This window comes from Ranitomeya imitator, unplaced genomic scaffold (assembly GCF_032444005.1).
Source record: "Ranitomeya imitator isolate aRanImi1 unplaced genomic scaffold, aRanImi1.pri SCAFFOLD_1426, whole genome shotgun sequence".
Classification (NCBI taxonomy): domain Eukaryota; kingdom Metazoa; phylum Chordata; class Amphibia; order Anura; family Dendrobatidae; genus Ranitomeya; species Ranitomeya imitator.
The window spans coordinates 14620-28205 of record NW_027193774.1 but is presented as its reverse complement, the minus strand read 5'-3'; the positions used below and the strand labels follow the sequence as shown (position 1 = coordinate 28205).

The window sequence follows — 13586 nt, the reverse complement described above, 5'->3', positions numbered from 1 at the left end:
AAAGAAAACAATCATTTGTACCTCCTCTTGGACGAAAAGCAGGGAGAAGACCAGGCCCTCCAGTTCATCAGCAAAGATGTTGTCATTCACCTTTTGGACCAACTGCTGACAACAACCATGGCTCCTAAAGGTAATAGTATAAGTACCTTTCTGCTCATTGTCCTGAAAACAGAAGATGTCCTCTCTGCCGAACTCCAGGATCCCAAGAAGGACGGTGTTGCAAACGTAGCGGATTTCTTTCTCCTTCCGGAATCTCTCCAAGACCTCGATACGGACCGTGTTCCTCATCCGGGGTTCACCCGATGCAAAGGTAAGTGCAGCCGGCATCCTTCCGAGAAAGAACTCCAGCTGTAAACACAAAAAAAAGGCTAGCGCCCTTTTAAGGCGATCGCAACTCGTTGCTCCGGACTAATCCTCTCTCCCTATAGCAGCAGGGGGGTGAAGCCCCTCCGAAGAGGAGCGATCCCCCCAGGCCGAGAGAGAGGGTACCGAAAGCACCCGACCTGACTACAATCTCACAGTTAAACTGATCGATCGCAGCCAAAAGGCCGAGAAGCGATGGCCTGAAATGGTTGGCCATTTCAGACGCACCCAGGCCTACAACCGACACCCATTGTGGAGACCGAGCCAAAGATTGCCGCAAGGAAGACATTTTCAGAAACTCTGGATGCATTCTCAATGACAGTTCGGGTGTGCTTGGGTTTTGGTCGGTTGTTTGGCTGTGTGTGTCTGTGTGTGCTCGTTGAAGCTGCGCCCAACGCGTTTTGAATCTGCATAACTCTGCCCACTTTGACACACCCACCATCCCCATTGTGACTGCAGGTGAAGGTTCCGTGCTAAGATTCTATCGACTGCAGGCAGCGCACCTGGTTGGTCAAAAGCATTAGAATACTCCTCACACAGGTGTATCTACAAGACACAAGACTAGCAGATTCGAGATCAGCACAGACACCAGTTTTCCTTTTTTTCAAATACCTATCATACACCGCATTTCAAAGTCGGTGGTCCACAAGAGGTAAACAATGTCTTCCAAAAGAATTCATGATCGGTGGTCACAAATGTGGTATGTATGGCAGAACTACTCATTGGATGCTTCAATTTAAATACCAAGTGCTGACAGCAGGCAGGGGCCTAATTCTGTAGATGGCACAGTATATTTGCTACACTGTAAGAAAGGCCTAATTCAGGCCTACATCTTAACACACCTGTGGCAGCAACCAGGAAAGACTGAAAATTGATTGCCTGATTGATTGATTGATTGCCTATTGAATGCAATGCAATGCTTGACATACATACATACATACATACATACATACATACATACATACATACATACATACATACATACATACAGAGGTGAAAGCAAGGCACACAAAATGTTGCAATTAGGCAAGTGAAATCGAGCAGCATGCTACATTTGGCAGCCAGCGGCATGTGAAATGTGCTTCCTTAACAACCCTGAAATAAATTCCCATCTAGGGTTCCAAGACAACTTGCTGTGCTGACTAATTTCCATTCAATCTGTTTTTAGAAACCGGATCAGAGAAGGAGTGCACTGTTCCCGGAGAGACTGCAATAGCGGGTCAATGCGTGGAGTGGACTGAGCAAGCTCCATTTCCAGCTCCCTGTTCCAAAAAGCCATTTAATATATGGTCCCCACATGGGGGACGTATCAGATATTAAACTGATAAGAACAGATACTACACTTGATCTTAGCCATAGGAGGCCGAGAAGCGATGGCCTGAAATGGTTGGCCATTTCAGACGCACCCAGGCCTACAACCGACACCCATTGTGGAGACCGAGCCAAAGATTGCCGCAAGGAAGACATTTTCAGAAACTCTGGATGCATTCTCAATGACAGTTCGGGTGTGCTTGGGTTTTGGTCGGTTGTTTGGCTGTGTGTGTCTGTGTGTGCTCGTTGAAGCTGCGCCCAACGCGTTTTGAATCTGCATAACTCTGCCCACTTTGACACACCCACCATCCCCATTGTGACTGCAGGTGAAGGTTCCGTGCTAAGATTCTATCGACTGCAGGCAGCGCACCTGGTTGGTCAAAAGCATTAGAATACTCCTCACACAGGTGTATCTACAAGACACAAGACTAGCAGATTCGAGATCAGCACAGACACCAGTTTTCCTTTTTTTCAAATACCTATCATACACCGCATTTCAAAGTCGGTGGTCCACAAGAGGTAAACAATGTCTTCCAAAAGAATTCATGATCGGTGGTCACAAATGTGGTATGTATGGCAGAACTACTCATTGGATGCTTCAATTTAAATACCAAGTGCTGACAGCAGGCAGGGGCCTAATTCTGTAGATGGCACAGTATATTTGCTACACTGTAAGAAAGGCCTAATTCAGGCCTACATCTTAACACACCTGTGGCAGCAACCAGGAAAGACTGAAAATTGATTGCCTGATTGATTGATTGATTGCCTATTGAATGCAATGCAATGCTTGACATACATACATACATACATACATACATACATACATACATACATACATACAGAGGTGAAAGCAAGGCACACAAAATGTTGCAATTAGGCAAGTGAAATCGAGCAGCATGCTACATTTGGCAGCCAGCGGCATGTGAAATGTGCTTCCTTAACAACCCTGAAATAAATTCCCATCTAGGGTTCCAAGACAACTTGCTGTGCTGACTAATTTCCATTCAATCTGTTTTTAGAAACCGGATCAGAGAAGGAGTGCACTGTTCCCGGAGAGACTGCAATAGCGGGTCAATGCATGGAGTGGACAGAGCAAGCTCCATTTCCAGCTCCCTGTTCCAAAAAGCCATTTAATATATGGTCCCCACATGGGGGACGTATCAGATATTAAACTGATAAGAACAGATACTACACTTGATCTTAGCCATAGGAGGCCGAGAAGCGATGGCCTGAAATGGTTGGCCATTTCAGACGCACCCAGGCCTACAACCGACACCCATTGTGGAGACCGAGCCAAAGATTGCCGCAAGGAAGACATTTTCAGAAACTCTGGATGCATTCTCAATGACAGTTCGGGTGTGCTTGGGTTTTGGTCGGTTGTTTGGCTGTGTGTGTCTGTGTGTGCTCGTTGAAGCTGCGCCCAACGCGTTTTGAATCTGCATAACTCTGCCCACTTTGACACACCCACCATCCCCATTGTGACTGCAGGTGAAGGTTCCGTGCTAAGATTCTATCGACTGCAGGCAGCGCACCTGGTTGGTCAAAAGCATTAGAATACTCCTCACACAGGTGTATCTACAAGACACAAGACTAGCAGATTCGAGATCAGCACAGACACCAGTTTTCCTTTTTTTCAAATACCTATCATACACCGCATTTCAAAGTCGGTGGTCCACAAGAGGTAAACAATGTCTTCCAAAAGAATTCATGATCGGTGGTCACAAATGTGGTATGTATGGCAGAACTACTCATTGGATGCTTCAATTTAAATACCAAGTGCTGACAGCAGGCAGGGGCCTAATTCTGTAGATGGCACAGTATATTTGCTACACTGTAAGAAAGGCCTAATTCAGGCCTACATCTTAACACACCTGTGGCAGCAACCAGGAAAGACTGAAAATTGATTGCCTGATTGATTGATTGATTGCCTATTGAATGCAATGCAATGCTTGACATACATACATACATACATACATACATACATACATACATACATACATACATACAGAGGTGAAAGCAAGGCACACAAAATGTTGCAATTAGGCAAGTGAAATCGAGCAGCATGCTACATTTGGCAGCCAGCGGCATGTGAAATGTGCTTCCTTAACAACCCTGAAATAAATTCCCATCTAGGGTTCCAAGACAACTTGCTGTGCTGACTAATTTCCATTCAATCTGTTTTTAGAAACCGGATCAGAGAAGGAGTGCACTGTTCCCGGAGAGACTGCAATAGCGGGTCAATGCGTGGAGTGGACTGAGCAAGCTCCATTTCCAGCTCCCTGTTCCAAAAAGCCATTTAATATATGGTCCCCACATGGGGGACGTATCAGATATTAAACTGATAAGAACAGATACTACACTTGATCTTAGCCATAGGAGGCCGAGAAGCGATGGCCTGAAATGGTTGGCCATTTCAGACGCACCCAGGCCTACAACCGACACCCATTGTGGAGACCGAGCCAAAGATTGCCGCAAGGAAGACATTTTCAGAAACTCTGGATGCATTCTCAATGACAGTTCGGGTGTGCTTGGGTTTTGGTCGGTTGTTTGGCTGTGTGTGTCTGTGTGTGCTCGTTGAAGCTGCGCCCAACGCGTTTTGAATCTGCATAACTCTGCCCACTTTGACACACCCACCATCCCCATTGTGACTGCAGGTGAAGGTTCCGTGCTAAGATTCTATCGACTGCAGGCAGCGCACCTGGTTGGTCAAAAGCATTAGAATACTCCTCACACAGGTGTATCTACAAGACACAAGACTAGCAGATTCGAGATCAGCACAGACACCAGTTTTCCTTTTTTTCAAATACCTATCATACACCGCATTTCAAAGTCGGTGGTCCACAAGAGGTAAACAATGTCTTCCAAAAGAATTCATGATCGGTGGTCACAAATGTGGTATGTATGGCAGAACTACTCATTGGATGCTTCAATTTAAATACCAAGTGCTGACAGCAGGCAGGGGCCTAATTCTGTAGATGGCACAGTATATTTGCTACACTGTAAGAAAGGCCTAATTCAGGCCTACATCTTAACACACCTGTGGCAGCAACCAGGAAAGACTGAAAATTGATTGCCTGATTGATTGATTGATTGCCTATTGAATGCAATGCAATGCTTGACATACATACATACATACATACATACATACATACATACATACATACATACATACAGAGGTGAAAGCAAGGCACACAAAATGTTGCAATTAGGCAAGTGAAATCGAGCAGCATGCTACATTTGGCAGCCAGCGGCATGTGAAATGTGCTTCCTTAACAACCCTGAAATAAATTCCCATCTAGGGTTCCAAGACAACTTGCTGTGCTGACTAATTTCCATTCAATCTGTTTTTAGAAACCGGATCAGAGAAGGAGTGCACTGTTCCCGGAGAGACTGCAATAGCGGGTCAATGCGTGGAGTGGACTGAGCAAGCTCCATTTCCAGCTCCCTGTTCCAAAAAGCCATTTAATATATGGTCCCCACATGGGGGACGTATCAGATATTAAACTGATAAGAACAGATACTACACTTGATCTTAGCCATAGGAGGCCGAGAAGCGATGGCCTGAAATGGTTGGCCATTTCAGACGCACCCAGGCCTACAACCGACACCCATTGTGGAGACCGAGCCAAAGATTGCCGCAAGGAAGACATTTTCAGAAACTCTGGATGCATTCTCAATGACAGTTCGGGTGTGCTTGGGTTTTGGTCGGTTGTTTGGCTGTGTGTGTCTGTGTGTGCTCGTTGAAGCTGCGCCCAACGCGTTTTGAATCTGCATAACTCTGCCCACTTTGACACACCCACCATCCCCATTGTGACTGCAGGTGAAGGTTCCGTGCTAAGATTCTATCGACTGCAGGCAGCGCACCTGGTTGGTCAAAAGCATTAGAATACTCCTCACACAGGTGTATCTACAAGACACAAGACTAGCAGATTCGAGATCAGCACAGACACCAGTTTTCCTTTTTTTCAAATACCTATCATACACCGCATTTCAAAGTCGGTGGTCCACAAGAGGTAAACAATGTCTTCCAAAAGAATTCATGATCGGTGGTCACAAATGTGGTATGTATGGCAGAACTACTCATTGGATGCTTCAATTTAAATACCAAGTGCTGACAGCAGGCAGGGGCCTAATTCTGTAGATGGCACAGTATATTTGCTACACTGTAAGAAAGGCCTAATTCAGGCCTACATCTTAACACACCTGTGGCAGCAACCAGGAAAGACTGAAAATTGATTGCCTGATTGATTGATTGATTGCCTATTGAATGCAATGCAATGCTTGACATACATACATACATACATACATACATACATACATACATACATACATACATACATACAGAGGTGAAAGCAAGGCACACAAAATGTTGCAATTAGGCAAGTGAAATCGAGCAGCATGCTACATTTGGCAGCCAGCGGCATGTGAAATGTGCTTCCTTAACAACCCTGAAATAAATTCCCATCTAGGGTTCCAAGACAACTTGCTGTGCTGACTAATTTCCATTCAATCTGTTTTTAGAAACCGGATCAGAGAAGGAGTGCACTGTTCCCGGAGAGACTGCAATAGCGGGTCAATGCGTGGAGTGGACTGAGCAAGCTCCATTTCCAGCTCCCTGTTCCAAAAAGCCATTTAATATATGGTCCCCACATGGGGGACGTATCAGATATTAAACTGATAAGAACAGATACTACACTTGATCTTAGCCATAGGAGGCCGAGAAGCGATGGCCTGAAATGGTTGGCCATTTCAGACGCACCCAGGCCTACAACCGACACCCATTGTGGAGACCGAGCCAAAGATTGCCGCAAGGAAGACATTTTCAGAAACTCTGGATGCATTCTCAATGACAGTTCGGGTGTGCTTGGGTTTTGGTCGGTTGTTTGGCTGTGTGTGTCTGTGTGTGCTCGTTGAAGCTGCGCCCAACGCGTTTTGAATCTGCATAACTCTGCCCACTTTGACACACCCACCATCCCCATTGTGACTGCAGGTGAAGGTTCCGTGCTAAGATTCTATCGACTGCAGGCAGCGCACCTGGTTGGTCAAAAGCATTAGAATACTCCTCACACAGGTGTATCTACAAGACACAAGACTAGCAGATTCGAGATCAGCACAGACACCAGTTTTCCTTTTTTTCAAATACCTATCATACACCGCATTTCAAAGTCGGTGGTCCACAAGAGGTAAACAATGTCTTCCAAAAGAATTCATGATCGGTGGTCACAAATGTGGTATGTATGGCAGAACTACTCATTGGATGCTTCAATTTAAATACCAAGTGCTGACAGCAGGCAGGGGCCTAATTCTGTAGATGGCACAGTATATTTGCTACACTGTAAGAAAGGCCTAATTCAGGCCTACATCTTAACACACCTGTGGCAGCAACCAGGAAAGACTGAAAATTGATTGCCTGATTGATTGATTGATTGCCTATTGAATGCAATGCAATGCTTGACATACATACATACATACATACATACATACATACATACATACATACATACATACAGAGGTGAAAGCAAGGCACACAAAATGTTGCAATTAGGCAAGTGAAATCGAGCAGCATGCTACATTTGGCAGCCAGCGGCATGTGAAATGTGCTTCCTTAACAACCCTGAAATAAATTCCCATCTAGGGTTCCAAGACAACTTGCTGTGCTGACTAATTTCCATTCAATCTGTTTTTAGAAACCGGATCAGAGAAGGAGTGCACTGTTCCCGGAGAGACTGCAATAGCGGGTCAATGCGTGGAGTGGACTGAGCAAGCTCCATTTCCAGCTCCCTGTTCCAAAAAGCCATTTAATATATGGTCCCCACATGGGGGACGTATCAGATATTAAACTGATAAGAACAGATACTACACTTGATCTTAGCCATAGGAGGCCGAGAAGCGATGGCCTGAAATGGTTGGCCATTTCAGACGCACCCAGGCCTACAACCGACACCCATTGTGGAGACCGAGCCAAAGATTGCCGCAAGGAAGACATTTTCAGAAACTCTGGATGCATTCTCAATGACAGTTCGGGTGTGCTTGGGTTTTGGTCGGTTGTTTGGCTGTGTGTGTCTGTGTGTGCTCGTTGAAGCTGCGCCCAACGCGTTTTGAATCTGCATAACTCTGCCCACTTTGACACACCCACCATCCCCATTGTGACTGCAGGTGAAGGTTCCGTGCTAAGATTCTATCGACTGCAGGCAGCGCACCTGGTTGGTCAAAAGCATTAGAATACTCCTCACACAGGTGTATCTACAAGACACAAGACTAGCAGATTCGAGATCAGCACAGACACCAGTTTTCCTTTTTTTCAAATACCTATCATACACCGCATTTCAAAGTCGGTGGTCCACAAGAGGTAAACAATGTCTTCCAAAAGAATTCATGATCGGTGGTCACAAATGTGGTATGTATGGCAGAACTACTCATTGGATGCTTCAATTTAAATACCAAGTGCTGACAGCAGGCAGGGGCCTAATTCTGTAGATGGCACAGTATATTTGCTACACTGTAAGAAAGGCCTAATTCAGGCCTACATCTTAACACACCTGTGGCAGCAACCAGGAAAGACTGAAAATTGATTGCCTGATTGATTGATTGATTGCCTATTGAATGCAATGCAATGCTTGACATACATACATACATACATACATACATACATACATACATACATACATACATACATACAGAGGTGAAAGCAAGGCACACAAAATGTTGCAATTAGGCAAGTGAAATCGAGCAGCATGCTACATTTGGCAGCCAGCGGCATGTGAAATGTGCTTCCTTAACAACCCTGAAATAAATTCCCATCTAGGGTTCCAAGACAACTTGCTGTGCTGACTAATTTCCATTCAATCTGTTTTTAGAAACCGGATCAGAGAAGGAGTGCACTGTTCCCGGAGAGACTGCAATAGCGGGTCAATGCGTGGAGTGGACTGAGCAAGCTCCATTTCCAGCTCCCTGTTCCAAAAAGCCATTTAATATATGGTCCCCACATGGGGGACGTATCAGATATTAAACTGATAAGAACAGATACTACACTTGATCTTAGCCATAGGAGGCCGAGAAGCGATGGCCTGAAATGGTTGGCCATTTCAGACGCACCCAGGCCTACAACCGACACCCATTGTGGAGACCGAGCCAAAGATTGCCGCAAGGAAGACATTTTCAGAAACTCTGGATGCATTCTCAATGACAGTTCGGGTGTGCTTGGGTTTTGGTCGGTTGTTTGGCTGTGTGTGTCTGTGTGTGCTCGTTGAAGCTGCGCCCAACGCGTTTTGAATCTGCATAACTCTGCCCACTTTGACACACCCACCATCCCCATTGTGACTGCAGGTGAAGGTTCCGTGCTAAGATTCTATCGACTGCAGGCAGCGCACCTGGTTGGTCAAAAGCATTAGAATACTCCTCACACAGGTGTATCTACAAGACACAAGACTAGCAGATTCGAGATCAGCACAGACACCAGTTTTCCTTTTTTTCAAATACCTATCATACACCGCATTTCAAAGTCGGTGGTCCACAAGAGGTAAACAATGTCTTCCAAAAGAATTCATGATCGGTGGTCACAAATGTGGTATGTATGGCAGAACTACTCATTGGATGCTTCAATTTAAATACCAAGTGCTGACAGCAGGCAGGGGCCTAATTCTGTAGATGGCACAGTATATTTGCTACACTGTAAGAAAGGCCTAATTCAGGCCTACATCTTAACACACCTGTGGCAGCAACCAGGAAAGACTGAAAATTGATTGCCTGATTGATTGATTGATTGCCTATTGAATGCAATGCAATGCTTGACATACATACATACATACATACATACATACATACATACATACATACATACAGAGGTGAAAGCAAGGCACACAAAATGTTGCAATTAGGCAAGTGAAATCGAGCAGCATGCTACATTTGGCAGCCAGCGGCATGTGAAATGTGCTTCCTTAACAACCCTGAAATAAATTCCCATCTAGGGTTCCAAGACAACTTGCTGTGCTGACTAATTTCCATTCAATCTGTTTTTAGAAACCGGATCAGAGAAGGAGTGCACTGTTCCCGGAGAGACTGCAATAGCGGGTCAATGCGTGGAGTGGACTGAGCAAGCTCCATTTCCAGCTCCCTGTTCCAAAAAGCCATTTAATATATGGTCCCCACATGGGGGACGTATCAGATATTAAACTGATAAGAACAGATACTACACTTGATCTTAGCCATAGGAGGCCGAGAAGCGATGGCCTGAAATGGTTGGCCATTTCAGACGCACCCAGGCCTACAACCGACACCCATTGTGGAGACCGAGCCAAAGATTGCCGCAAGGAAGACATTTTCAGAAACTCTGGATGCATTCTCAATGACAGTTCGGGTGTGCTTGGGTTTTGGTCGGTTGTTTGGCTGTGTGTGTCTGTGTGTGCTCGTTGAAGCTGCGCCCAACGCGTTTTGAATCTGCATAACTCTGCCCACTTTGACACACCCACCATCCCCATTGTGACTGCAGGTGAAGGTTCCGTGCTAAGATTCTATCGACTGCAGGCAGCGCACCTGGTTGGTCAAAAGCATTAGAATACTCCTCACACAGGTGTATCTACAAGACACAAGACTAGCAGATTCGAGATCAGCACAGACACCAGTTTTCCTTTTTTTCAAATACCTATCATACACCGCATTTCAAAGTCGGTGGTCCACAAGAGGTAAACAATGTCTTCCAAAAGAATTCATGATCGGTGGTCACAAATGTGGTATGTATGGCAGAACTACTCATTGGATGCTTCAATTTAAATACCAAGTGCTGACAGCAGGCAGGGGCCTAATTCTGTAGATGGCACAGTATATTTGCTACACTGTAAGAAAGGCCTAATTCAGGCCTACATCTTAACACACCTGTGGCAGCAACCAGGAAAGACTGAAAATTGATTGCCTGATTGATTGATTGATTGCCTATTGAATGCAATGCAATGCTTGACATACATACATACATACATACATACATACATACATACATACATACATACATACATACAGAGGTGAAAGCAAGGCACACAAAATGTTGCAATTAGGCAAGTGAAATCGAGCAGCATGCTACATTTGGCAGCCAGCGGCATGTGAAATGTGCTTCCTTAACAACCCTGAAATAAATTCCCATCTAGGGTTCCAAGACAACTTGCTGTGCTGACTAATTTCCATTCAATCTGTTTTTAGAAACCGGATCAGAGAAGGAGTGCACTGTTCCCGGAGAGACTGCAATAGCGGGTCAATGCGTGGAGTGGACTGAGCAAGCTCCATTTCCAGCTCCCTGTTCCAAAAAGCCATTTAATATATGGTCCCCACATGGGGGACGTATCAGATATTAAACTGATAAGAACAGATAAGGTTTCAACAAAATTTTATTTAGTCATAAGACATAGAACAACAAGAAAAAATGAAACCTTTTGTGCAAAAGAAACATAAACAATTACAATAATAAAATACAACAACATGAAACAACTTAATATAAAACAGTATTCCACATATAAAAACACCATCTACGATTCGCTTCCTTCTTCCCCACATCTTTAACATCCTTTAAGAAATAAATAAACATTTCACTAAAAGCCAATTTAATACAATCATTTACAGAGATAAAATCACGGTTAAAAAGTAAAATGTTTCTCGCTTTCCAGATTGCATTTTTGGCACAGTTTATTATACACCAGCATACTTTGAACTGGTGTGTAGTGGGGCAATTAAAAAGTCCATATAAAACATACTCATAGCTAAAATCTTTAAGACCACAAACCCATTTTAAAAGTATCCCCAATCTCCCCCAAAGTTCTTGTGCAAAACAGCAGTTCCAGAAAAGGTGCAAAACAGTCTCATCCTCTCGGCAAGAGTCTCTTGGGCACTTTGCCCGCGCCACCAGGCCTCTCCTGTGCTGGAAGTCTCTGGTTGGGAGGCACTGGTGGGCAGCCATCCATGCGATGTCTTTGTGAATGTTGGCCAAGAATTTCCCAAAAACGTTCCTCCACACACGCTTGGATCTACTCCAGGAGAAGTTGCTCACAGGGGACACTCCTTCTTCTCTTCTCAGATGAACCATCAATTTTTTTCTGTCCAGAAGGAGATCGGCATCCAAGTCCTTTAATTTATAAGTCCTTATCACCTTTTCTAAAACAATAAAATGCTTGGGCGGGCATAATAAAATGGGTGCTGATAAACATGGCCTGAACCATTTTTTAAAGATAAAACCGCAAGTATATTTTAAAAACAGACTAAAAGTAGAATTAGTGTTAAAAACTTTAAAACAAAAACAAAAGAAATTTACATATAAATACAAATGCAAGTCAGGGACATCTTTTCCTCCATTTTGTTGTTTCTTGTACATTTCCGTTCGCCTCAGCTTTTCCATTTTTGATCCCCAAATGAACATAAAAATACATCGAGTTAGTTTTTTTAGTATCAACTCAGAAGGAGGATATACCATGGCAACATAAAGCATCATAGGCAATAAAACAGATTTAATAATTAAAATTTTCCCTTCAATCGACAAGCATCTCAAATTCCAGAAGGAGAGCTTTTTCACCATTTTATGCTGTACCTCCTCCCAGCTCACGTGTCCATCATTTTTAGCATCAAATACTATACCCAAAATTTTTACCTCGTCGTGCCTCAATTTTACTGCTGGTAGGTCATTTGTATCCCAGGAACCCAAAATCAAACATTCAGTTTTATTAAAATTCATTTTAAAACCTGAAGCCTGACTAAAAAAATTGGTGCACATTACCACTCTCCGGAGTGAAGCAGGATCTGTACAGATGGCAGTAACATCATCCATGTAGGCAAATACTTTGACTTGGGCCCCTCCTCCACCCGGAATAGGAACCCCTCGGACCACTTTATCTCTCCGGATCATACACAGCAGGGGTTCCATAGCACAAATAAAAAGAATTGGGGATAATGGACACCCCTGCTTCACTCCGGATTCCAACGGGATAAAATCTGTTAAAAAACCATTGACAGAAATTTGAGAAAACACATTATTATATAAAATCATAATACGAGATAAAAACATGTCGGGGATCGCCATTTGTTTTAAAACTTTAAAAAGATACTCATGCGAGACCCTGTCAAACGCCTTTTCAAAGTCCAGCGCCAACAGGGCCAGGCTCTGACTTCTATCCCTAGAGTACCATATTGCATCTCTAATAACATTTAAAATCTCAGCAATATTCCTCCCTGGTACTCCACATACTTGTTCGGGTTGTATCAATTTATTAATCACAGTTTTAAAACGACAAGCAATAATTTTAGCTAAAACTTTATAGTCCATGTTGAGGAGGGTGATAGGCCTCCAATTCCTGAGGTCATCACGAGCGCCCTTTTTCTTATAAATTAAGGACACTATCCCCCTCCTCCATGACTTAGGCAGCTCTGAACACATAAAAACCTCTTTAAAAAGTGCTAAAAGATCCTCCTTTAAAACATCCCAAAAAGTCAAATAAAATTCAACAGGTAGACCATCTGCTCCTGGGGCTTTCCCTTTTGAAAAACTTTTAAAAACACTAAAAAGTTCTTCCATGCTAAGATCTTCTATTAAAAACCCCTGGTCTACAGAACTTAACTTAAAATCCAGGATATTAAGAGCATCTTGTAAAAAAACATTATTTACACTTTTTTTACTAAAAAGGTCTCTATAAAAATTAAAAGCCACCTTCTTCATACCTTCCACAGTTGTTTCTCCATCAAGACAGGTGATCGTCTCCTTTTTCTCCATCACTTTTTTAAAAAAGAAACGTGTACACTTCTCACCTTCTTCTAAATGTTTCACTTTGGAATTAAAAATTATTTCTTTACCTTTTTGATCAAGGCACAATTGTATTTCAGTTTTTAGGCTTGCAATATCATCTTCCACCTCTAGTCCTATCTCTTTAAATTTATGGAGAGTT

At 43.6% G+C, this 13586-nt stretch overlaps 8 non-coding genes and 1 pseudogene across 8 annotated transcripts; all 9 read right to left on the bottom strand.

Moving 5' to 3' along the window:
• Positions 1 to 1545: 1545 nt before the first annotated feature.
• LOC138654209 (U2 spliceosomal RNA) lies at positions 1546 to 1738 on the bottom strand. Its single transcript, XR_011316125.1, has one exon. It is a non-coding gene; the product is annotated as a U2 spliceosomal RNA (small nuclear RNA).
• Positions 1739 to 2707: 969 nt separating this feature from the next.
• On the bottom strand, positions 2708 to 2900 carry LOC138654195 (U2 spliceosomal RNA). Its single transcript, XR_011316112.1, has one exon. It is a non-coding gene; the product is annotated as a U2 spliceosomal RNA (small nuclear RNA).
• Positions 2901 to 3873: 973 nt separating this feature from the next.
• Positions 3874 to 4066, bottom strand: LOC138654208 (U2 spliceosomal RNA). Its single transcript, XR_011316124.1, has one exon. It is a non-coding gene; the product is annotated as a U2 spliceosomal RNA (small nuclear RNA).
• A 973-nt stretch (positions 4067 to 5039) lies between these two features.
• On the bottom strand, positions 5040 to 5232 carry LOC138654206 (U2 spliceosomal RNA). Its single transcript, XR_011316122.1, has one exon. It is a non-coding gene; the product is annotated as a U2 spliceosomal RNA (small nuclear RNA).
• A 977-nt stretch (positions 5233 to 6209) lies between these two features.
• On the bottom strand, positions 6210 to 6402 carry LOC138654205 (U2 spliceosomal RNA). Its single transcript, XR_011316121.1, has one exon. It is a non-coding gene; the product is annotated as a U2 spliceosomal RNA (small nuclear RNA).
• Positions 6403 to 7375: 973 nt separating this feature from the next.
• LOC138654204 (U2 spliceosomal RNA) lies at positions 7376 to 7568 on the bottom strand. The gene has a single exon (XR_011316120.1). It is a non-coding gene; the product is annotated as a U2 spliceosomal RNA (small nuclear RNA).
• A 977-nt stretch (positions 7569 to 8545) lies between these two features.
• On the bottom strand, positions 8546 to 8738 carry LOC138654203 (U2 spliceosomal RNA). Its single transcript, XR_011316119.1, has one exon. It is a non-coding gene; the product is annotated as a U2 spliceosomal RNA (small nuclear RNA).
• Positions 8739 to 9707: 969 nt separating this feature from the next.
• On the bottom strand, positions 9708 to 9900 carry LOC138654202 (U2 spliceosomal RNA). The gene has a single exon (XR_011316118.1). It is a non-coding gene; the product is annotated as a U2 spliceosomal RNA (small nuclear RNA).
• Positions 9901 to 10877: 977 nt separating this feature from the next.
• Positions 10878 to 11078, bottom strand: LOC138654210 (U2 spliceosomal RNA; annotated as a pseudogene).
• Positions 11079 to 13586: the final 2508 nt, after the last annotated feature.